A 15,569-nucleotide genomic window follows, 5' to 3' on the forward strand; every position below is an offset into this window, starting at 1 on the left:
TTCTCGAGAAAATATACGAGAGAGAAAATAATGGAAGATATTTTTCGAAGAATGCTTGCCTGCAATCGCGTTGTTGTGTTACACAATATTGTATGACACTGACAGCGATAAAATCGGCGACAGTGATTAAAGTAACAGCGATGATCATTCCGATTAATATTATCTTTTAAAGTAATATTGCACAACCTAATGAAATATAGAATTTTGCGATTTTAATAGGGGAAAAAGGCGATTTTGAATTTAATGTGTTATTTAATTCGATTTTGTTTTTTAAAAAGTGGACTAAAAACGCGCTGAGCCAGATATAAACCAAAAAGAATCGCCATATTGGTCAGCCATTTCACATATTGAGTTTTATTGTTGAACGCAGCGACCTGAAAGTCACTTTTCGATGAAATTTACATCAAAAACTATAAAATTTAACAAAAAAGGCCGCCATTTTGGGTCAACTATTTTGAATTTCACATTTTCATTTTCATTTTTGAAATCAGCAGCCCGAAAAACATGGAATCTCATCATCTTGAGGTTTTGGCCAAGAATTTTAAATTTCCGACCACTGTGCGTCGTCGAAAGCGCCGGTCACTGGGGCGTCCCTGCAGAAATCACCACCGTCTAGGTCTAGGTCTACTACTGCGTCTACCTCTGCGAAATGGTACTTTCCACGAAAAAGTTTTCCGTGAAATGGTACATTCCGCTTAAGGTTTTTCGCGAAATATTGCTATCCACTTTCTGGCTAAGCAATGAGGGGAGTTGTTTTCTACTTTACTGTGACGAAAAACTGCAATTTTGTATATTAAACTACCCATCCCAGGTAACCTAAGCAGCAAATCAGCATATCTGGCATTTTTTACTGCACGTTGTTGTATATTAGCTTTTTGACTGCATAGGTGTTGTAAATTTTCATTCAAAATTCTATTCAAATTCTTCGTGCCGTTAATTAGCTGCAAATTAGCATTGTCAGCACTATAAGAAGGTTAGCAGTGAAGTAGCTGTATATTTTGCCAAAATAGCATTTAAGTAGCATTTAAGGCGACTTAAATGCTTAATGGCTTGCATTTGAATAGCAGTAGTAATGCTCATTGGTTACCTGGGATGCTTTCATAGTTACGTAACTGCCAAAATGAATCATCTAAGGTTGAACTCCTCAGAAACTTGCAAAACTCGAGATTGTGATAAAGATCATCCGAGATTCATGATTTATGTACAACACAGCTTAATTTGTAGCAATACGAAGTTTGTCCAATCAGCTAGTATACCGCCATCCGGGGTGAGATTGTGCCACGGGGGTGAGATTGGGCCAAAAACCAAAAATGTTTATTTGTGAAAATTTTTCATATCTATAGAAACTGGTGACCTAAATTCAAAATGATGATGAAAATAACATATTTATTCATAACTTAGAATGGAACACAGATAATATTAGCAAACTATTTAGCCTAAACAGGGTTTCAAAGTTCGCGATAAAAAATACTCGGAAATAACGCTTGTAAAAAATGTCCCCCATAAACCAACCCAAACAAGAAATCGCATCAACTTGCTATTTTGAAGGTATATAAACTAATAATTTACAATGTATTGAAAGGTTATTATGCGTTGGATAAGTTTTGATTACGAAAATAATATTTTTCGAAACTTTGTACTTTTCGAGCTTCACGGGGGTGAGATTGTGCCAAGCCATAATGATCGATCCAATTTGTGGATTTCACATACACAACAAAAATACGTCAGTATACACCAGTACACTCACATTCTTTACTATTGAGCACAATATTTTGACAGATTAGATTGAATCATCCATTTTGGAGCAAACAGCATCATAGGTCTGCTAAATAATTTAAACTAATTTTTACCTTTTCTCTGGAAATTTCAGATACTCAGATAAACACTCTAATATAAGACGAATATATTACACCGTGTATAAACTGCCAGTTTTAAGGAGGGGAGGGGGGTGGGATGGGCTACATGTTCTGCGGCAACGGGTTCTCGAACGAAGTAATGGTTACTTTTGTTAAATGATCAAATAGATATGCCCCTTAGGATACACCCCTTCATATATCTCCCCCTTGTTAACCCTAGAAACGCTACTGGCTATATAAAGGCTGTCAATTGACTACGAACTCGTTTTTAGTTATTTCAGACCGCCTCGGGTTATTTTCGTTCATACTTTTTGTATGATGCGTTGTTTTTGGTCGACCCCCTGCCCCTGATAGTCCACTCAGTTCATGGACGGCCCCATATGAAATACTTTATACTGATATTTATGTGTATTGTTTATAAACATGCTAATGTTCACTGTTTAGGTTTTTAGCTTAACTTTAAGTTTTTGGCACAATGTCACCCCCTAGAAGGGGTGAGATTGTGCCAAAGTTCATGCACTTCCAGTAAAATTAGGTTTCATTGTAACTAAACCATCTCTACGGTAGTTGTTAATTGAACAATTTAGTACATATTGACAGGTTTGAAATCAACTTAGTTCCTAAATTGTGTGTATACTGAGCCAAAGAACAAAAACATATGCTTTTTTGGCACAATCTCGCCCCGGACGACGGTACATATAAAAATGCTAGCTGGGTTAAACCACAGGGGACTTGTAAAAGAATCTTTACAATCTTTCAGTCTCCGGCATTACTTGCGGCTAATTTATTCCCCTGTTTCGCATGAAAAATATATGAATCTTAAAAATAAAAGTGAAATAATATTCCATGAAAAATGCAACAGAATTCGAATAACCTTTTTCGAAATTGGTTACCTAATTGTTTGCTGTTAATTTTTGAAATTCTATACAACTTCTAATAACGACAGTGATTACAAGTACGGCTCCTTCCTGCTTGCGCCATTGAGACTCATTTCAGTTGATAATACATTCTGAAAATTTAGTAAATTTAAAAAAATAGTATACGACGTAATTGTCGTAACGTACTCTAACCTTGTCCTGTACTCTAACAGCCAGCTGCGAAGAGTCTGAGAACTAAGGGGAGGTCAAGTCTTAGAAAGACTTTTAAATCCAACGCTTTGCTTCAAATGAGGATATTACCAAGACTAACCATAATAACTCAAAATATTGAACATTGTTCTTACTGTACTACCCTTACCGGCCACACCCCGGGAACCAGTTCCTACAGGTTCAATCTTTGCAATTTACTTTAATACCCAGTTTAGTCGTATGCTGTATGCGGTCACCCGATTTGGAAAGTAATTTAATTATTAGTCGAAGAGCAGCCTCCGCCAGGCGCAACGGAGCAATTCGATAATCAGTTGGTAAGTGCGTGTGTACATAAATAGAGTCCCTCTCGGTTGATTCGGTCCGTAAATTAACGTAATTTTGTGTGAACTATTAGGATTCGATAGACCACCTCTGGAGGAATCGAAAGTTAGGCTGATTTTTTCCTACTCTCTTTCGTTTGGTGGGAGATCGATCGCTTGATCAGGCAAAGTGTGAACTTACCTCATACGTTAGCATGACTGTTGATTTTTTGATCAGTTTTCAACTCGTCATCGTTGTGGCCGCTTCGCAGAGCATATAGGTAGGTATGTGCCTCGAAGCTGATTTGATATCGGTCCTATATCTAAATTGCGTGGTAAATGGTGTTGGGGGCAGTGAACATCTTTCGCCAGTTCCAGACTTGACGAAGATTAGCATCTTCATTGGATTATTGCCGGGTGCGAGTAGTTTACTTGCTATAAATCCGGAGAGTTGGCAGACCACTATCGGTGCTGCTTGGAATGGTGGTGTTATTACGAGGTGGAAACCTATTTTTTATGATTACGGTGATTTTTAGATCGGGAATTCAATATCTCGACGCTATACACCTTCACTAAGTATATGAAAACTTTACCCGAGAATGCCATCTCCATCTAGGGAGCTGCAAAATCTGTGTAACTAAAAGCTTACTAAATTAGAGTACATTGGTATATGGATTTCTTTATCAGATCGTCAGAATCAGAATTCATGCAAATTGATAATGGACAATGAGATTTTGGAAAAAACATGATGCTGTTCGATTATACCGTAATTCGGTCGTAAACAATCAGAAGATGGAAACCCGAAGAAGATATTGCAAACTCTGCAATTAGAATTTTGTTTACTAATACTATCACCTATTATTAAAAATGAACAGTAAAATAAGTAATCGTGATAAAGTTTACTGTGACGATATTAACGAATCCATTGAAACATTGAAGGTATAATTAAACACGTATATTTACTGCAGAACCCTGACTACTCTACTTGTTTTTGTTTGGTAAAAAGAACGACACATGTTACGTTTTTGTAGTCCTTGTTTCTAGTGCACGGTATCTTTTACCATCTGGAGAGCTGTTGACCGAAAAGTAACGAAGGAACGTGCCCATTCGGGTGTTTCGACGTTGGATGGAGGAGAAGGAATATTGCGCTGGCTGTTGTGTTGGATGATGGACTCATAAAAAAGATAAACATTCGCCGATGTCATCTGGATGGTTACGTTCCAGGGTAATGGCAGCGACTTTAATCAGGATATATCGTAAAATCCCAGCAGGAGTGTGGATGAGTGCTATGAATTCAACTAGTGTTTTACCAACGCCCGATTCTAATAACTGCTGCAGAAAGCCATCGTTCACAGGGCGGTTCCTGTGAGTGAGGAAATTGCCAGTGCCTGCATTTGAGATGAAAATAATGAGATGTCGCAAGATGGGATGGCTAATTAAATAAAACTGAGCAATAATAACCTACTATCTATTTCTCGTGTAAGTGGTCTGATAGCTAGGTTACTCTGGTAAACGTTGTGACGAGCTTTTCTTTGGTATGAAATATTTTGCAGGATTGCAAATTGGCTCATATCATCATGATTTGGGCTAAAGACATAATTTTTGAGTTTTTCTTGGATAGGTCATCTACTACGAATTGATTAGTTTTTGTCATATTTTTTTTTGGATACTATATTTTTTCCTTTGCAATTGACATGTTGGTTTATCTGGTTCCCACACCGTGTCTCGTCGTTTGACATCAGATCAGCTTACAAACACACAATGATTTCTATCACAGACAGCCAAAACGCTTTGAAGGAAATATTGGCCGACCAGCGACGGAGGACAGTAATTAACTTGTCTGCGGATGCTGACCCGACGTTATCAGTGCTAAAATCATCCGGGCTGCCAAAGGCAGAATAGCAAGTTGCAAAAGAAGAGAAAAAGGCAAGAAAATCAATAAATTCCCAGTCTGGGTTCAGGGCGTAAAACGGCCGGAAGAATTATATATACCTTGGAAAAGACAAGAAAGCAAAATATAAACAAGTGCAACCGGTAAAGGACACATCCTCATGAGTGGGCGGCTGTCCGTGGCGAATCTATAGCAAAAGGGATTTCGGATTCATATTTTACGGCTGTTAAAATCTGTCAAATTAGACAAAATTTATGATGCAATAAAATCATTCGTTCTACTTTACACGACTAACATAACCGGGAGCGCCGGTATTGTGCACACTCCGATTGGTCAGATCTTTCCGATCTGTTAGGAAGCTGGATAGCTCGAAGATAAGAACAGTAGGTTGGCAAGCGATTCCTGAATGATTGTTTTGCCTCAGTTTTAGTTCAACAATGCGTGTCAATTTTGTATCCGCTTATCTTTATGGGAGTTTGCACCCATAAACATTGTTTCGGACGCTCGGTTGTCTTTTCCGAATCGATTGGACAAGGTCAATTACGTCTGGCGATAGCAGTCGTTTTCGGTGAAAATTGTCTGGATCGTCCTGATAATTGCGCCAAATGACCCGATGCGAGGAGAGAAAATGTTTTACTTGCTGGGAGAATTTTTCTTTTATTACGCTATGTCACTGGATTCTTGAACTTTAACATTTTTGAATTGCTTCTTATCTGAACTTGGCCATTGAATCCGAAAATTTAGTAAAATGTGCAATAAGATTCGTACCGTTGGGATTGGTTAATAGTAAGAGAATAGGCATTTTAATTCCAAACGCTACTTGCCTTTTTTAATTAGGCCAGGAATTGATATATATCCTTTCTGATAGTAAAATATAAATAAAATCATGTAGGTTATCACGTTTAATGGCTTTATAAAATCGTTAGAATTTTTTTTTTCGATTAATGTCTGATTTCATTATAAGTTAGGAAAAAACGAGGTTGATTCTATCTTTTCAGTTGTCAAGATGAACAAACACACTTTCTACTCCGTACAAGATAAGGTAATTGTAACAAGTTACAAGGTAATTGTAAAGCCGAAATAAGGTAGCAGAAACCAACAATATACAGCATGGTTTTATATTTTGACCGATGCTGGAAAACAACGTGCAATAACTTTCGAATGGAGCTTTCGTTACAACGGGAATAAGTTTTGGATATCCCGAGAATTTTTTTGTATTTTTTTTTTATATATTTTTTTTATAGTCCATTTTTGTGGCTGCGTCATGTTGTTTTTTTTTTGTTTGATTATAGTCACTTTAACAGCTGCGTGACTTCTGCGGGGTTGGGGTTTAACCCAAGTCCTCGGCGTGAGAGGCGTGAGAATCTGTGAGTGCCATTGCTAAGTGAATGTTTAAATGAAAATAGTGAAATATTCAGATTCAATTCATCATTGAATGCAATGGTGGCTTTGAAAATACGTGGACGGGGGTTCATAAGTACAACGCCTGCAACCTTTGAGACATAGAGATGTCTTTTAAAAATCACTTGTGTGTAAAGTTTGAAATGGTAATGTATGACCAGCCCATAGATTATTGTATTGAATATGATTATGCGTAGCTTGATATGTTTCAATAATCTTACTTTAACTCGCTTGTGGCCTTTAAAAGAGCCATTGGTTACAAAAAACATTAAAGCCGAAACACGTTCATCGCAAATATGACGTACCATTCGAATGTCCTTCTCTTTTCGATTCACCGTCTTTTGCTCCGAGGAGGTTTTACTAGTTTATTTTCACAGCTTATCGCTTGTTACATAGCAGAAAATATGGCACATACGCAAAAATTTCTGTTTTATTTGTATAAGAGTCCTTATTCTCCTGCCATAGGGGTGAGGGGTCTGAAACCATCATAAACCAAATAAATTCAAAATAAATTCATTCTTCCAAAAACGCCCACATGCACTTCTATTTGCTTGATTAGTTTTCGAGTTATGAGGAAATTCGTATTTCATTTGTATGAGAGCCCCCCCTCTTAGAAGAAGGGGTCTCAGTACACCATAGAAAAACATCTTATCTCCAAAAACCTCCACATGCCAATTTTGGTTCCTTTTGCTTGATTAGTTCTCCAATTTTGAGGAAATTTGTATTTAATTTGTATATGAGCCCCCCTCTTACGCCCTCCTCAAAATTGCTCTCTTACCCCCCTATTACTAGCCATTTTATCTATCGATGACATATAAATTGTTCACTTTCGGTCAGTAATTCAGTAATTATTAGCATTTGAAATCTTTCATTCAAACGTTACACTTCTATTTTCGTTTTCACAAAGTGCTACCCTGTCCCAGTATAGTAAACAAAAAAACGCCAAACTGGCTCGCACTGAGAGGACGCCGCGTTTCAACATTCAGTGATTGACGGCAGATTGCGTGGCAGCGGAATACGTTGGAAAGCTTGATCAACGTTTTGAAGAACAGAAGGAAAAAACGAAAGAAGGTGTGAGTGGGGTGTGGAGGAACCTCCATCGTACCATTGAAGCAACTGCAAGAGAGGTTGTAGGCATAAACGCCAGCATCACAGATTTTTGTGAATGCTTAAATTTGGGACCTACCAATTATTTCAGTTCCTAAGAGTTTTGGTTTTACCAATGTGTCTGATGATTTTATATTGGTAAGTATTAAATATTGCCGAGAAAATGATAGGGGATCAAATTTCAGCGTGCTCAAAAATCTGTGATCGTCAGCAACTGCTTACTGACAAACGGCATCCGTAGCAGTTAGGTGGAAACAGTATTTTCAGACGCTGTTGAATGGAAAAGTAAACACGAAGGTCAGCAGGAACAGGACGGGAATTGCAAGCGATGGCAAAGCAGTAGAGCTAGTAACCCAAGAGGAGGTCAAGAAGGCAATTAGTGTGCTGGGAAACGGTAGGGCTATTGGGACGGACTTCTAAAAATGTGGAGCGAGTTGCTGTACGAAGCAATCCGCCGGATCATTGTCAGGTTCGGGGAGGAAAAACATGTATGGCCTTATTTGCCCTATTTTAAAAAAGGATTCAAGAGTAAAAACTATCGAGGCATTACACTGCTTAATTCTGTCTAAAGGGTGCTCTCCCATATCGTGTTCTATAGACTGGGGCCGTACCGAGGTTAAGGCCAAGAGAAAAGGCGAAGGAGGCTCCAGTAAAAAAAACAGCTCCACCTAAACCGGCAAGGAAGCGAGCGAAGAAGGGCAACGCTCTTATCCTGAAAACTGACGGGTCAAAATACTCGGAGGTTCTGAAGGCCATGAGAGGAGACGCCCTAAAGGATCTGGGTGCGGACGTGCGGAGCATCCGCCGCTCACGCACGGGCGATATGATCCTCGAGTTAAAGCAGGACGCCAAGAAGAGTTCCGCATACAAGTCCATAGCGGAAGCAGTGCTCGGGGACGGAGTGCAGGTACGTGCTCTCACACCAGAAGTTACTCTCCAGCCTGAACGAGATCACCGAAGTGCGCGAGATCGTACAAGCTGTCAAAGAGCAAAGTGGAGTGGTGGTGGCAACCGAGGCGGTTCGCCTACTCAAGGCTCCGGCCGGGACTCAGGTAGTCACCATACGGCTTCCGATGACTGACGGAAACGAAGCCCTGAAAGCTGCTAGGCTAAAAGTGGGGTGGTCGGTATGCTCACTGAGCGTGCTCAAGCAGTCGGAAGCTTGCTTCCGGTGCTTCGAGCACAGACATAAAACCTGGGACTGCAAGGGGCCAGATAAGAGCCAGATAAGAGCCAGATAGGAGCCAGTTGTGCAGGAGATGTGGCAGTGCTGGCCATAGAGCAAGGGACTGTGCTGAGCCTCCCAAGTGCCTGATCTGTACAGGTAAACGGGACGCAAAGCACGTAATAGGAGGTTACACAGTTTCTGAGTCAGCAATGGACATTGCCATAATCTCGGATCCATATCGCGTCCCTACCGGAAACAGCAACTGGGTCCGGGACGGCGCCTATATGAACGACAAGCAGGTTCCCGGTTCAGAAGGTAGTGTCAACTGCAGACGAGGGATTTGCGGTTGCCAAAGTGAGTAGAGCGTTCTACTGTAGCTGTTATGCTCTGCCAAGTTGGTCTATCGAGCAGTTTACGCGGATGGTATACCGAGTATCAGTTGTGCTGACTGGTTTAAGGCCGGTGGTTGTGGCGGGCGACTTTAACGCTTGGACGGTAGAGTGGGGAAGTCGTCGCACGAACCATAGGGGACGGATTCTGCTTGAGGCTCTGGCAAAGCTTAACGTAGATCTGGCCAACGTCGGCAACACAAGTACCTTCAGTAGGAACGGTGCGGAGTCTATCATCGACGTGACTTTCGGCAGTCCTGGTCTGATAGGAGACTGCAGGGTAGACAATGGCTACACCCACAGTGTCCATCAGGCGGTCCGCTATAGTGTCGGTTAGATAACGAGGCGACAGGTGGCGAGTAGAGCCGACACTCCAACCACAAGACATGGAAGACATCATACTTCGATCCCGAAGTATTTGTGGAAGCGATCCGAAGAGAGTGCGGTGATCGCGGTATGCCCGATCCGAACGCTGATCATTGAGGTACCGTCGCGAGCGTGTGACGCTGCCATGCCTAGGAAAAGCCGACCTAGATATGGGAGATAACCGGCTTACTGGTGGACAGCTGAAATTGCGAAAATCCGCGAAGCGTGCTTTCGTACGAGGAGAATTATGCAAAGAGCTCGTTCGGACGAAGATAGGGCTGAATGTCGAGTAGCACTTGTTGCTGCACGCGCAGCGCATAAGAGTGGGATAAAACCTAGTAAACGAGCCTTCTTTGAAAGGTTATGTACTAGTGCTAATGCGAACTCATGGGGTGATGCCTACAGGGTCGTAATGGCAAAGACCAAGGGCGTCCGCAAAGCGATCGTCAGAGATGTTGGAGCGAATCGTCGAGGCCATCTTTCCGCACCACGACCCAAGGCCCTGGCCTCAGGCCGCTGAGTCGTCCCACGGCCGACCTTCCAGTATCTCAGACCATAGCGTAGGATGGTCGGCCTCCATGCCGAACATCCAAAATAACGTGAGCGACGGCGGTTTAGAGGTCGGGGAGGAAGCGACGGTTACGAACGAGTAACTCATTGAGATCGCTAAACCCCTAAAGGCGAGCAAGGCATCGGGACCAGACGGAATCCCGAATTTGGCCATTAAAGCGGCTATTTTGGAGACTCCCGAATCATTCGGAGCAGTAATGAGTAGATACCTGGAAGATGGCCAGTTCCCGGACAGATGGAAGCGACAGAACCTGGTCCTATTGCCGAAGCCAGGAAAACCTCCGGATGTCCCCTCGTCATATAGGCCGATCTGTCTGCTCGATACTGCCGGCAAGGTGCTGGAGAGGGTTATCCTTAACAGACTCGTACAATACATGGAGGGTACAAACGGTCTGTCAAGGAACCAATTCGGCTTCCGTAAAGGCAAATCATCCCATCAGATCAGATGCCATCTTGTCTGTCACTAAGACAGCCGAGATGGCAATCCAGCGTAAGAGGACGGGTATCCGCTATTGCGCAGTTGTCACGCTCGACGTGAGAAATGCGTTTAAAAGCGCTAGTTGGGACTCCATAGCTAACTCGCTTCGGAACGTCCAAATGCCGGTGTCGCTGTACGGGATTCTGGAAACTCGTTAAGGTTTTGCTTTGCTTATAACCCTTTAGCAATGTGGCAGGCTGCGGTGGACTGGGCACGTGACCAGAATGTCCAACGAAAGAGTTACCAAAACTATTTTCAGCGGAGAAGCTGGTAGAGGCCGTAGGCTTCGGGACAAACCCTGCACCTGATGATGTGTGCTGTCGGGGATGAAACACGATCAGCTGGTGTTCAAGGGTTCGAGTACTGGTGGAGCATAATTCGTTCAGCGCAGGATCGGTAATGGACCGTCACCACTAAAGTAAAGTAAAGAGCTGGAATTTCATACGAAGTCACTAACGTACCAAGATAGACACATTCGTCGATCATTTCAAAAGTATCTCCATCTATCATCAGCGCAGTTCCAACTCCCGAAGGGCTGCCACGCTCACTTTAAGCCACCGCATACTTCGATTTGGCAAAGTTTATGAGTTCTATCTTCGCAGCTTCCTCCTTAAGACGCGTGTACGGCTCATCCATCACTCTACGGTTAATACCGATGATATCAACGTCATCCGCGAACCCTAGGAGCGTGTGAGATTTCGATTCAATGATGATGGTGTCGCTAATCTGCACGTCTTCCCTTCGAATAGCAATGTTGAACAACATCAACATCAACATCACCTTGCTTTAAATCGTCTAACGTCACAACCGAGACCGATGTCTCAATTTTGAACCATCAAGGGTAGTACGTATCAGCCTGGTTGGAAGACGATGTTCATCGTACGCCACCTCTATCAACAATAGTGTGTCTATTAACAATAGTGTGTCTGCAATTTGAATTCACCGAATTCATGTAAAATCTGACCCTTTCTGTTTCAGTGGTAAATGTGGTTCGTTTTATTGTTTCATTTTAACAGCATATCTAATAAAATTGAATTTCTTATATTTTTGTTTTATTTTTACTGAAAACTGGGAACATTCATACTTTTTGGGACAGGCTTTATGAAGAATTACATGTCAACTTCGTGCTGGGACGCTCCATCTATTCTAACTTTCCAGAGTTGTGCTATTTATGGGGCATCCCGCAATTGCAACACAAAAAGAATAAAACAAAGCTTAGGAACTACAATCTATTTTCGGAACTTGACCCTCTGTATTTTTTATCCGACTTTTCTAACAGCCAGCTGTTAGAGAGTACAGAACAATCGCAGAGTAGTGCTGCGATCCTATTGAATATTACTGCCTTCCCCAGTCGAGATTGGGTTGTGCGAAGACTGACTTGTTTCGCGACATAGATGCAAGACTTCAGAAGTTCTCCAAAGAAACAACATGGAACCCTTACATGTTATTATTCAACGCCATCACACTGATCTAAAATTTTGTTTGGTAAACAGAAAAGAACCATAGAAGAGTTTTATATAAAAAATAAAATTTAAAATATAATTGTAATACACGAATACTGACTTTTTATTTCACTTTTTCGGCAACAATCCGATTGTCCAATTTAGTGCCGAATCGTCTCCAACACTAGCCATTACTCGTTAACAGCGAGCGCATAGTCAGCGGGGACGAGGTCTGATGAAGGACATGTTCCGTCGTTGTGTTGTCACCCAATTGTGTTAAAATATGGGAAAGGCCCATTGCTCTCCCTAGTTTCCAGTATTCAAAAAATTGGATGAAGATTTGAATTTTTTTGACTAACTTTTATAAACTGCTGCTTCAATTTGTTTTTTATTTTTCGTTTGTTTCATATATAAGAAAAAAGTACATGCTTATTAATAGCCATTAGCCGTCCCCGCTGATCGATGGGTCTGTGTGATTTATTACAAACGGACGTATAATTGGATTATGATGAAGACAGGTAGATTTTATCCTATTTTTCGCACACTATTTTCTTCTTATATTCTTTACTACCGTGAGATGTCTGCCGTTGCTTAGTTGAGCGAAATGGTGAGATGAAAAGATATATGTAAGTATACGCTGAAAGGATTTGCCACAGTACGAAACGGCTTCGCTTCATTCGTAGCCTGCATAAAGTTCAGTCCTGTGTGCGTCCTGAACCACGATTGTAAATACGTATCGAACGATGTTTGCTGGTTGAAGAACACCAGCAGGACATGTCCGGATCCATTCCCCCGGGCCTGTGCAGTAAGCGAAAGCAAACTGAATTCAAATTGGACGGTGGATTTTTTTTCTGTGTCAAGCTGGATTGATGGAATGTGTGATGAAGGTTCCTTGGAATTGATTTCTACTAGTATCTGATGGTGTTTCGTGCCTCTTGACTGTCTTGTCGTGTCCCAGTAGACATAGCCACAATCGCCAGGCAGTGCAAAAATTTCGACGATTTGAATTTTAGAGATTCCTTTCGCATGATTATAAATTCTAATCATGCTTATTAGTGATCAGATCTGATTTTGCTCAATATACAATTTGGTAGATTCGATCTGAGGAAAATTTGTAACATTATACTCTTACTTGATTGAAAATATAGAAAGTTGGAGAGGTACTAATTTCAAATGCGTGCAACCGAATGTTTGTCATATCGATTGGCTAAACAAGTCAGGTCTTTATTCTACTGATATATGTCTTTGTGTTACTGGGTGTAATAACTAAGAAGAATTCTGATATTTTGCTGATAAAAATACTAAAAAGTTTATTCTTCGAAATATACCATATATCATTCTAATATATCCTATTAGAATAAAAATACAAAAATAAAAACGCGAAAGACCACAACTTATTTCAAAAATTATTATTAGTGTCTGCTATTCGCGGGATGGTTTGAGCTTAATTCTGAACATTAGACATAATCGACAGGATTTAATTTAAATTCTATTTAAATTATTCCTTTTAACTAATTATTTTCAGTACAAAAATACGATAGCTATATTCTATCACCTCAACCAGCTACAGATGCGTTTCTGCAATTACAACTGTGGGCTTTGGGTAAGTTTATTTTCGGTAATTTTCTGCACACTTGGTTGGAACAGCAAGCCAAATTTCAGCATTTCCCGAGAGCAATTGTTCTACCAGCATTTATTACCGTTGCCATATATGTATGTTTACCTTCGAGATGTTTTATCTTTTGCGTTTTCTTTTCGCTTCCCTGCTGCATCGCGCGTAGCTTTGTGAGAACAAGAGCACTTCCGGAATCGTCACTTAGTTCCCGTTCACATTGGCCGAGCTCCACCTTATAACATTCTCCCATAATTCCAGCTGGCTGCAAATGATCGGAAAAACATCGAGAGATCGATCATCGCATTATGAAATTACCAAAGGGAGATAACCGACCGAGAATGATTCGATTGAAAACGCGTCGGCTTTGATGGTGATTCTGCTCTGGCTTTCCCATCGATTCGATCCCACGGAGACATTGGTCACACTGGCTCGGCACTGGTGCGGAGGATGAGTCTCGGTCGCTGAGATCTATTAAACTTGATTCCCCCCGGTGGTGGTGGTCTATTTAATAAAGGCACCGAAAAAAATCTTTAAATTACTCGCGTGGAATGTTTCCTTCTTTGCGCGACCGGTAGTACACGTGGTGCTGTTAGCGAAGCGCGATGCCCGCGATAATCGTAGAGATAATTAATTTCTCAAGAACGTTCTCGTGTACCGGCGTAAAATATCGATTTGAACGGCCAATTCGAGGGAGAAGAAAAAAATCAACACAATTGAACCGGAAAGAAATGAAAGGGGAAATCAAACAAGTGAAGCGCCTGCAAAGCAGGTAACGTGAGGATACGCAAGAAGACATTAGTCTCAGTAGACGCCGTTTAGGTGCTTGTAAAGCATGGAACCGCACTAAAAGTAGAGGATCAAGATAAAGATTTTCCGTTGATTGCCAAGATACGTATCGAAAATTGGCAGTGGTGAAAATTTTCAGTTTGGTTTGTGCCATCACTTCCGTATAGCAAAAGTAAATAGCAATTATGAATAATATTTTTTGGAAGGCTTGTAGCTGAATGGTTATAGATTGGCTGCCGGCGGAAAGTCGATGTTTCGGTTCTTGAGTGAATCACGAATAACTTAAGTGGAGATATCCAACCCAGGCGACTCAGTGAAAATTTGATGAGTTTTCGAATTTTTAGTTTTTTTTTTGTTTCAGATAATTAAATATGGATTAAATGATAAAGTTATGAATGTTGCCATGAAATGGTAGATCTTCTGCAGGAAACAATTGTTGTAAAATAAATCGAAAAATGTAGGATTTTTTCCTATTTGTGACGTTTATATCACGAAATTCATACCACCTAAAACTTTCTTTCATTCTACAAGAATGATCTGCAATAAACATGGTCTTGTGATTATGTGCATATTATGTTAGCAGATGATGTATTCGTACCATGTAGTAGATACTTTTTAAGTTAAAGTTTTAACTATTGATCGATCTGATTAACTTTGTCTCTTCATCCAGGTGAAATGAGTGCACTTTTTGTTACCAACGAGGGAACAGCCCCGTAGCGCCGTAAATACAAAAGATAAAACTATACTTTTTTCAACAATGCTGTAAATAATAATTTACCCTACAATTGCCCTTCTCACTACTTTTTCGAATTTTGTTTCGTTGAGGCGCTGTAAGCAAATAAGCATCTGCAGAGCAAAAAACTGAAAATGAAGCCTGTTCATATGTCAACATAGCTTGCAAGTTTGTTTTGAAATATCATTCGTTTAACAGTCGTGGTAATCATGGACGCAAAAAGGGAACTTGTGATATGTCTGTTTTTGAAAATTTCTCGACCATGTGATACCATCAAGCGATACACAGAAACCGGTCGTTGGAAAATACTCGCCAAACCTGGCAGTAAACGCACTGTAAGGACACCGGAAACTATCAAAAGAATAACAGAGCGTAAATGT

Source organism: Sabethes cyaneus, chromosome 3, assembly GCF_943734655.1.
Source record: "Sabethes cyaneus chromosome 3, idSabCyanKW18_F2, whole genome shotgun sequence".
Classification (NCBI taxonomy): domain Eukaryota; kingdom Metazoa; phylum Arthropoda; class Insecta; order Diptera; family Culicidae; genus Sabethes; species Sabethes cyaneus.